General features: G+C 39.3%; 1 protein-coding gene across 2 annotated transcripts in view; it reads right to left on the bottom strand.

The window, feature by feature from the left end:
* Window positions 1-5,497, bottom strand: part of LOC130552729 (lethal(3)malignant brain tumor-like protein 4) — a 17,369-nt gene extending 11,872 nt beyond the window's left edge. The window contains exon 1 of one of the 2 annotated variants that reach the window (XM_057331250.1): window positions 5,413-5,497. The gene's annotated coding sequence lies outside the window, so the exon portion shown is untranslated. The remainder of the gene's footprint in view (window positions 1-5,412) is intronic. The other variant, XM_057331251.1, reaches the window with a different exon arrangement.
* Between the last annotated feature and the right edge of the window lie 5,950 nt (window positions 5,498-11,447).

The raw sequence follows: 11,447 nt of genomic DNA, 5'->3' as shown, positions 1-11,447 counted from the left end.
GAGAGAGGGAGAGGGGGGGAGAGAGGGAGAGGGAGGGAGAGAGAGAGAGAGAGGGAGAGAGAAGGCGAGAGAGGGGGAGAGAGGGAGAGAAAGAGGGAGAGAGAGGGAGAGGGAGGGAGAGAGAGAGAGAGAGAGAGGGAGAGGGAGGGAGAGAGAGGGGGAGAGAGGGAGAGAAAGAGGGAGAGAGAGGGAGAGGGAGGGAGAGAGAGAGGCTGACCATCTTATCTGCTCTGACAGATGTTTAGAGAAAGGAGAGAAAAGAGAGAGAGATTTTTTATATATTATTTATATTATACTATTTATATAACACGAAGGCAGTAAATTAAATAATAATGTTCTAAATATTGGCCTCAAGTATTTAAACCAAACATTATTTTTTTATGCATATATTTTGATTTACTAAACAACTACAGTTTTGCTAACATGACAAAAACACCTTGTTTACTCACAAAAAAAACTTCTATTTCTATTCTATTGTTAGGATGACTAAAAGTGTGTAGAAATCAAATTACATTAGTCGAGCTGCTCAAATGTGATTTAAATACGAGTCTGTCACTAAACAATAAAACACACACACACACACGTCTGGTTTATTATCCCCGTGGGGACAGTCCATAGGCGTAATGAGTTGTATACTGTACAAACTGTATATTCTATCCCCTAAACCTAAAGATCATAGAGAACTGTTTGCATTTTTAGATTTTCAAAAAATATTGTTCTGTATGATTTATAAGCTGTTTTGCCCACTCACGCACACGCACACACACGCACTCACGCACACACACACACACACACACAGTGAATGGGACTGGTCTCTGATGTTTGTTTGGATTTTAGTGTCAGGAAGTTGTTCATTTGTTTCCTGCTGAATAGTGACACGCATCACTTCCTGTTCCTGTGTGTGTGTGTGTTCATGTTTGTATATCCCGGTGGGGACCTAAACCTGAATACACATCAACTCATGGGGACTCGTGTCACTGTGGGGACCAAAATTGAGGTCCTTATGGGCACAAAAGCTTATAAATTGTACAGAACGATATTTTTTTTAAATCTAAAAATGCAAAAAGTGTTCTATGATCTTTAGGTTTAGGGATAGGGTTAGGGGATAGAATATACAGTTTGTACAGTATAAAAAACATTACGCCTATGGACTGTCCCCACGGGGATAGTAAACCAGACATGTGTGTGTGAGTGTGTGAGTGTGTGAGTGTGTAAACCCAATACTGACACACTTGAAACAGAAAAACATCACAGCGGCTTTCAGAAGACAACATGAACAATAAACATCCATTTAATCCTTTTTGAGAGCTCATGATCCAGAAAAAAACAGACTTGAGTCTCACCTGCACATTCACAGGTGCCAGCAGAGCTGTGTAACATTAAAGGTCCAGTGTAGGGGTGGGCGGAATGACCAAAAATCTATTTCACGGAATGAATAGTTTGATTTCACGGTAACGATATATTTCATGGTTTCAATCTACTATTTTAATTCTATATCTTAGAAAAATTAGGTATTAGATTGATTTCCTTTATTTATATATTACAGTTCATTTAAATGCTCACCATAGTTAAAATGTAGGAAAGTTATGAAAATGTAATAAAGATATCAAATGAAGTTCTGATAATGAGATTTATTATTAATTTATATTTATCTTCTAGCTATATCATATGTATTCAGTAGGAAGATAGCCAACAAGTATGACAATGAAGTTTGAATATATGCACAAACAATGAGAGCACAGTATACGACTGGTGTTATAAACTGGTGTTCATGGGGTCTGTACTGTAGGTCTTTATCGCGCTTCACTCTCTATCAGATGCGCACTTTTAGTGTGTTGCGACTCTCTGTCTTTAGGTTTGTTTATTCTCGCGCTTGTCTTCGCACAGCGAGTGTCTGTCTGGTGACTCCTCACCATAGCTCCACACGCGTCTCCCAGTGGCAGCGCTCACGTGGCGAGCATCATCGCGCGTAACAACGCAAGTTTCGCCTTGGCTCGACTAAAGTTAAACTTTATTAAAACTATTAACAGCTCTACAAAGCGACCTGTCTTCTGAAATACCTGAGAATGAGCTTTATTCTATGCACGCGCAGATCACTGCACCACTGCACGAGCACTGCGGGTGAGAGAAGCGCCGGAATGGAGCGGATCACGAAACTACAGACTACAGACTGAAAGAAGGTCAAAAGAATGTTTGATTTGTTATCGGTGAATTAATTCACATGTTTTTTTCATCATGACGCCCGATTTGCAGAGCGCCGAGTTAACCACGCCTACTTATTTACATTCCGCGGAATACACGGAATAGAAAAATCTCTTACGGTTGACAAATTCATTCTGCGATAACGGAATATTCCGTCATTCCGCCCAGCCCTAGTCCAGTGTGTAATTTTTGGGATGATCTATTGACAGAAATGCAATATAATATACATAGCTATGCCTTCAGAAGTGTATAAAGAGCTTTTTATTACCTTAGAATGAGCTATTTCTATCTACATACACCGCGGGTTCCCTTACACGTAAATCACCATGTTCTGTCAGCCGTGGTAGTGTTTGGAACGGGCGGGGGAGGGAGGGGTGGAGTGAGCGCATGGTTGCAATTTACAACCTTGCTGCTACATTTCACTGACTGGACCTTTAACATCTTACAAGTCCTATTCTCCTATGTTAAAATGCTTTATTACACGGCTCGTTAGAATGCTTGATTCTGATTGGCCAGTCGCAACATTTGCAGGTTCGTTATTCCCAGATAACAACCTCTCAAAACTAATAACACACGGTAACCCGGATGCAGCAAATCATTTTGACAGGTTTATGACCAATTAAATATAAATATGTCTTTTAATAACATATATGACATTATGTGTGCAAACGATTAAACCAAATTGCCTGTTCGTGACATTTAAATGACCTTTTAAACTGAAAGTAAACGTCTTTTCCTCACAGAAGGTCTGCATTCGGTAAAAATTAGCTACTAAAATATTCACATTTCATGTCCAGTTTTTTTCTCATGTGGCAAGTAGGCGTGTGATAAGCGGGATAATGTACAAGCAGCCGGCTGTTATGGCAGAAATAAGCCCCTTCAGTGTGACACAAGACCCTCCGCTTCACGTCCTGATCACACTGTCGGGGATTATTTCTGCCATAACAACCGGCTGCCTGGACATTATCACTTACATAACTGTGACAATATAAAACTCTATGAAACAACTGCATCAGAAGTACTGTGCATGCACTTTAGATTAAGAGACTACCTACACAAACTATTTCTCTCTTTTTTTTTAAATCATCGGTCACATCGCAACACTGTAAACAAGTGTAATTTAGAGTAAATTTACAAGAATATTAACAGGGAAATAATTTACAGCTGTTACAAAACAGACTTAAGTGTCAAAATAGTAGGGCTGTGCAGAAATATCGATACATGAAACTATCGCAATATTTTTTTTTTCAATAGTGTACGGATAGTGATACCTCTACTATCGATATATTTTTTTAAATCATGTCATATACATACGGCCAAAAGTAAGTGGAAGCGAGCATGGTGAAAAATATAAGAACGCTTGGAGCTCTCAGAGCTGATGTGTGGGTGTGCTTTGGTTTTCAAAAGAAGTCATGGAGTAATGAGTTATATCAAATAATACTGTTTGTAGCTTCTCAAGTCATGACACAAGTCACTTGGCTACTGCAGTGCATTAGACAGAAAGTTTATTAAGAAAAGTAACAATGACATTTATTGTGCTTTCACGGATGTGACACCAGCACATTTACAGCACGGATGAACCAGAGGTTTTATACTGCCCATGTTCAGTGTTTTAACTGTAATGCACCACAACAGCCAAGTGACTTGCGTGAGCCACCATATTCCCCTGTGCTACCCACTTGAGGGGCGTGACCCACAGTTTGAGAAGCCAAACCTCTGATCTAAAGGTCCATGCATCACACATCATCGCCACTCTGCAGAGGTAAGGGATGTTTTTACACTTATCCTCACAGAAAACCCCTGCTGGTGCACAGCATGTTTTATTTCTAGGTCTACTTTATACAGTTTCAGTTCTAAGTATTGCAATATATCGCAAATGTGTATCGTATCAAAATACATAGCAATATATTGTATCGTGACCCATCTATCGTGATATGTATCGTATCGGGAGGCACTTGCCAATACACAGCCCTACAAAATACAGGTTTTCCTTTATACATTTTCAAAGATTTCAAAAACCTTAATATTGTATAAAAGTCCACAGAGAACCTGAATGTTTCTATATTCTAACAGGGTCTGTCAGCAGAGAAAAACACTCAACATATACATGTGCATAGGCAGAATATTATAATCTTTTGCCATTTTGTCAAAGTCTATTCAGGTGTTGTTCATCTTACAATTTGTAAAAACTACAATATAAACTTGTGTGACATTTTCATAGTTCTCAATAAAAAAAGACAAACATAATGTGATGCAGACTACAGTAAACATGGACTTATAGGGAGGATACACTTGGTTTGTACGGACTACAATGAGTGTGTTAGTAGCACAACACTACATTCAATGAATTTAAATTAAATTCAGTTTCAGAAACCAAACACAAAAAACCTACAAGTCTGTTTTTCTTTGAGCGTTCTGTTATAGAATTAGACGGTTCATTAAAAACATTTCTTCTTTCCTGATTTTAAAGACAATGTTGTTTATTTTTGTACAGTAAATATTGTACAACGTTAGATGTCCTGAAGCTGAAATTCAACAGGTGCACAAAACACGATTATTTCTCCATGACACGTCAACAGATTCACATTGACATGAGAGGCACTGCTGACTTTAGTGTTTTATATTTCATGAATTAATAGCTGAAATGAAGTGAAAGACTAAAGACACGCACGACACACAACATCCAAGATGAGAGCAGGAAAATGGCGACTACACTACACAAACAAACAAATGTCATTACACACGTACACACGCAGAGACATCAGACAGATATCAGACAGACGGATATACTGACAGACGAGAAACGGAGAATAACATGAGAATATTAGCGATCTCACAAACACACACAAGAAGGAACAATGACACAGAGAAACATGAAGACTTATACAATGTAACACTCGCCTCGCGTCACACACACACAGAAAGAGAAACGTTGTAATATTCACACACACTGCTGAAGAGCCACGAGACTCTCTCTCTCTCTCTCACACACACACACTCGTGTGAGCGTCAAATGTACGCATTTAAACATGAAAAACACAGAGAGAGAGAGAGAGATTAGCCGAACAGCCATCATCAAACACACACAGAAGTGAAGCTGTGAAGCGATTTACGCGACACACATGACAGCTCGACACAAACGCTGCTCTTTAAGCTGTTTCTTAAATTAAACAACACAAACTCAAGCTCATATAAATAAATATTTCTTACCCACACACAGCACAGCCAGAGAGAAGCGCGAGACGCGGTGACAGCACTGATGACTGCGCATGCGCAAGAGAGCCCTCTGCTGGAGAACCCGAACAGGTGTCACAAATGGACCTGAACACAACACACTCGAACCTACAACCTGAACAAAACAAAGAAGAAACGGTTGTGTCTTTCTTTGTTATCCTGTTTGCGCTTCCTTACTGTTGCTAATGTTGTATTATATCAAACCAACCATGAATAATTTCACGATTGTGTCAGATTCCCTTTTGAACAGACGCTAATTGTGTTACAGACAGATACAAACATTTCATACAAGTGAGATAAACATTAGCTGCAGTCTGTTCCTATTTTCATTTCCTTTATTTGCTGCATGTGCAGGAGAAATATTAAACCTGCACAAATGATCAATTTAGTAACAGTTACAGTTGTGTGCTGTGGCTGTTTAACATCAGACGTGTTTAAACAAGAGGTGCAGGTGAAAAAATTACGAACAGAAGCTGCCTCCCACGCGCACTCACACGCACGCACGCACGCACGCACACACACTTCACAAACCAAGAAAAAGCAAGTCAAAGTTATTCGTTCTTTTGTTCAGGTTTATTTACATCCTGTAGGTCAGTTATACACTGAAGCTTTGAAAATCACTGTTGTGTAACTGTTCTGCAAATTGACAATAACTTTAGGCTATATGTAGTAAACAGTGTATTGTGTACTTACAGATGTCTTATTTGTGATAGTAAAAACACAAAGCGGGGAAATTATTCATTTTTATATTGTAATGAATTTAATGTCACATAAGTACAAAAACAGCAGATATGCAGAAGATTCACATGAAGAATCATAGTGAAGATACATGATGGGTTCACTGCTAACAATTGCTAATAATATTGATGTCATTTTATACTTTATAACAACTAGGAAATATATTATGTTAAACTGTCAAAAAAGTAAATTTGCATTTACATTTACAAAATATATAATAGAAATATGCTGTTGATGTTTACTTCGAGAGAGAGAGAGAGAGAGAGAGGGGGGGGGGAGGGAACGTGTGCGTGTGTGCGTGTGTGCGTGTGCGTGTGCGTGTGCGTGTGTGTGTGTGTGTGTGTCTTAATCACTTTCTGTGATTGGTTGGTTGCACTGATCCAGCCCATCTCTTCTCCACCAATGAAAACACATGAGTGCTGCTGATGATGAGTAACTGAGAGAGAGAGAGAGAGAGAGAGAGAGAGAGGCTGGAAACAGCGCAGAAGAATATCAGAAAGCACTTAGCAGTCAAAAAATACAAACGCTGTTAGATAACTTTCTAAATAACACCTATGATCACACTAAAGAAGGTGTCAATCTGGTCCGTGCATCTTTTGGCCATTTGTTTTTCAGTTTGAACTTGAACAAACGGGAGTGAGAAAACGGCGCCATTTTCGTTTTTCGTTCATCAAAAAAACCGGAAAAACGAGAATTCGGCTTTTTTTCGTTTTCAATTTAAAAAACGAATAAACAACTTGAAAACTAGTTTCTCACATGTGGGCGGTATGAAACGCCCCCTTCCGCTGATTGGCAAATCAAAGGTCAGTAAGCGACGTCTTCGGTTGTCCCTCGGTTCCGAATAAATAGTCCTCCGCTGCTGTACAGAAAGTATGTTTCATTGCTCTCATTAAACAACCGTCCACAAACCGTACAGGGCAGATTATAGACTGGACTTTCTTCTGTGTTACCTAGAGCATTTCATATAAATATTTATATCACAAATATTAATGTAGTTCGCATCCGCATCTTTCTAGCTCTCCAGGGTTAAATCTGCGTGGCAAAGCTGCGCGAGACACTGGACCACACGAAGCGGATTCATATACTTATTTTATTTAATTTCATTCAAAATTCGCTGTTGTGGTTGTTGGGTTACCACATATTTTTTCCACAAGTTTGCTTCTGTGTACATTCCATCAAGTGAACCAAGACGAATTCAGAGTTTTGCTGTGTGACAAAGCTGCGCGAGACACTGGACAGTACGCAGCGGATGCATATAGGCCTACAGTACGAGGCTGAATCCAGCTTCTTATTCGCAGCTTCGTATTGACGCTATCCTCTCCACCTTAAAAGACGCGACTCTTTAATTTTCCGGTTTCTTGTTCACGCTCAGTTTAGGGACCGTCTAGATTTTCTCTTATTCGCTTTTTTGCTTTTGTGTCTAAAAAAGAGCAATGAACAGTTTCTAAATATTAATAACACTGTGTGTGTGTGCGTGTGCGTGCATGTGTGTGTTTGTGTGTGCGTGCGTGCCTCGATTTTCTCTTTTTAGCTTTTTTTGCTTTTGTGTCTAGAAAAGAGCAATGAACAGTTTCTAAATATTAATAACACTGTGCGTGCGTGCGTGCCTCGATTTTCTCTTTTTAGCTTTTTTTGCTTTTGTGTCTAGAAAAGAGCAATGAACAGTTTCTAAATATTAATAACACTGTGCGTGCATGCGTGGAGAGAGGTTGCTCTGCTGGCTGTCTGGTGCAGGCATAACAAGCCTGAGCTGAATGCCCTTTGAGATGATAGTGGACTTCATGAGGAACCCTCATCACTCCCTCCCCTTACTATTCTCAATATCACTTTGGCTGAACAGATTAAATTATGTTTATGTTTGTAAAATGCACAGTATGAACCGTTTAAGCAGGTAAGGGCCAATCGAGGCGCAGACAGAGCCCAGGGGGAAGAGCAAGCTCGTTATCCAATCTAGTGGAGGTCTAAATGGTGGGGAGAGATTGAGTCCGAGTGGCCAAACAGTCCAGGTAACTCCAACAAAGGGCGAAGAAAATATCGAACTACAACTAGAAGAAAACTAGATTAAGGTACACAAAAATGACGAACTAGACTTAACAATAAGGAGTGAAGCAAAATGATCAATGCAACAGCCACGACAGAGAGAACAAGAGGGGAATATAAAGGTACAGTAAAAATGTCTGGTTTTTTGCTTGGTGGGAGTCAAGGACACTGAGTATAACTCTCATGTGAACTTTCAACGCACCTTTAAGAGTTCTTGAGATATATCAACTCAAAATGGCCCATGAAGTGTATTGACACGAATGCTAACTGGGCACAGAATGATTTTTTCTGTGGAATCTACACAGTGACTGAGCCTTGATCAACATATCGGACAAATAGGTCACTTTCACTTTGACTACATCACTGCACTGTATCCGCTGCGTACTGTCCAGTGTCTCGCGCAGCTTTGTCACGCAGAAAAACTCTGAATTCGTCTTGGTTCACTTGATGGAATGTACACAGAAGCAAACTTGTGGAAAAAATGTGGTAACCCAACAACCACAACAGCGAATTTTGAATGAAATTAAATAAAATAAGTATATGAATCCGCTTCGTGTGGTCCAGTGTCTCGCGCAGCTTTGCCACGCAGATTTAACCCTGGAGAGCTAGAAAGATGCGGATGCGAACTACATTAATATTTGTGATATAAATATTTAAATGAAATGCTCTAGGTAACACAGAAGAAAGTCCAGTCTATAATCTGCCCTGTACGGTTTGTGGACGGTTGTTTAATGTGAGAAATGAAACATACTTTCTGTACAGCAGCGGAGGACTATTTATTCGGAACCGAGGGACAACCGAAGACGTCGCTTACTGACCTTTGATTTGCCAATCAGCGGAAGGGGGCGTTTCATACCGCCCACATGTGAGAAACTAGTTTTCAAGTTGTTTATTCGTTTTTTAAACGTTAAATTGAAAACGAAAAAAAGCCGAATTCTCGTTTTTCCGGTTTTTTTGATGAACGAAAAACGAAATTGGCGCCGTTTTCTCACTCCCGTTTGTTCAAGTTCAAACTGAAAAACAAATGGCCAAAAGATACACGGACCCAATCTTTCCGTAAAATATAAATTTCATATTTGAAAAATCAGCAAAACAATCAAAATTAAAAACAAAAACGGGGAAAAATCAGATATCCAAAAATGACAAACGCTGGTTCGGACCGATCATGACTGTCAAACCTTTCGCAAAAGATTGAGAACACTGTCAAACCAGAAACACAGAGATCCAAATAATGCAGAGATTCCACTTCTTTACTGTGAAACATGAAAACAATACAAACATACACTCAGAACCAAAAAGCCCTTTACACCCCAAAACAGCTGACAATAATCCAGAAGTCAGTCAATACAAATCAATTCTGGGATAATTGGAACAATCTGAAAAAAACTGATCATGAAGAATTGGCAATTCAAAATGGAGAAATATGGGAAAATCATTTCCAAAATGTTGCATTGATTTTATTGATTATATACTGTATATCAGGTATCACAGGAACCAGACATGTCTAAAAATAATTTAAGACGGAAGTGTAACAGACATAGAGAATGTGTCGTGATAAGGAAAGTGGAGTAGTGACGTCATTATTGGATCATTATAATGAAACAGATTTATGCTGAAATCTGAGCTGAACTAATGTCAACACTCTCACGGTGAGAAAGACAACTCAACGAGACTCTGATGAGCATCTATTGTTAAAAGAGATTACACATATTTTATGTTTCTCTCTCTTTATGTTCAATCTCTATATTTGTGTTATGCTCTGCATGGGTTTCTCCTTTGTTCTGATCTGCCCACGTGAAATCCATTATGTGTTATATATTATAATGTATTGTATAGTATTGTGTTCAATGAGTGCATATCTAGAGTTCACCAGTAGATGTCAGTGAAGTCTACAGCTCATCTCACTGTGTAATGCAGCTCATCACAGGTGTGTTCTGTAATGTGTACACTAATGTATGAGCTCTTTATTTATTAATCTGCATGAGAATATAGATCTATAAGAGTCCAGTATCTTAATGGACTGCAAACAAGCATTTTCACATGTATGATGACCACTATAACATCCTCATCCAGAACATGAATAATTCACATGAATCTAATCTCTTCTACATCAGCAGTCTAAAAACACAACACATCAGACACACTCTGTGGTTTAGACAATAAAAAATAAAAAGATTTCAATCTCGAGTAAACAGCATTCATGTCATTGTGTGAGAGTTCAGATAACACAGGTTTGTAAATGGTGACATGCATCAAACATGTCTCAGGTCTAAACTAGTTGTGAAACAGTTCTTAGTTCACTTAAACTAGGTCAGAGATTGTGTTCATAAATACTTTTAATACTGCGTTTGTTTAACAAAACATTCCTTCACACGAACATTAAACACAACATCCAGACATTCACACCACAGACATCCAGCTTCATATTTCAGTTTCATTTCAGACTTTCTGCTTAAACGTAAATGATGAGAAACACCAAAGAAAATCACAGACAACAAACAAACAGAAGGTCAAAGCCCGACTAGATTCATTTAGAAAAATTCATCAAAAATGTATCTCCTATTTAGCTCATCGTGACACACATGCGCGCACACACACACACACACGCACGCACGCACGCACGCACGCACGCACGCACACACACACACACACACACACACACACACACACACAGCTTTGGTTGACTATCCCCGTGGGGACAGTCCATAGGCGTAATGTTTTTATACTGTACAAACTGTATATTCTATCCCCTATCCCTAACCCTATCCCTAAACCTAAAGATCATAGAACACTTTTTGCATTTTTAGATTTGTAAAAAATATTGTTCTGTACAATTTATTAGCTTTTTTGCCCCTGGGGACCTCAATTTTGGTCCCCACGGTGACACGAGTCCCCATGAGTTGGTGTGTATTCAGGTTTAGGTCCCCACCGGGATATACAAACATGAACACACACACACACACACACACACACACGATGTTGTGTTATTGCGGTCTATCTGAATGGCTTCAGTTGGCACAGACAGACAGTAGGAAATAGAACCGAGGATTTAGAAAGTAAATAAGGGGGTGGGGGGGGGTTAAGTAAGAATTCTGGAACGTTCCAAGACATTCCGATTCCTGTAAGAGATAACATCCTTCAGTTTTCCCTCTATCATCATCTCACTCCTCCTGTAATGTTTCAGTGTGTGTGTGTGTGTGTGTGTGTACTATAACGTTACAGATGCCTTAGGA

Source organism: Triplophysa rosa, linkage group LG4, assembly GCF_024868665.1.
Source record: "Triplophysa rosa linkage group LG4, Trosa_1v2, whole genome shotgun sequence".
Taxonomy (NCBI): domain Eukaryota; kingdom Metazoa; phylum Chordata; class Actinopteri; order Cypriniformes; family Nemacheilidae; genus Triplophysa; species Triplophysa rosa.
Note: the sequence above shows the minus strand (reverse complement) of the source record. Positions and strands in the feature narration are given on the sequence as shown.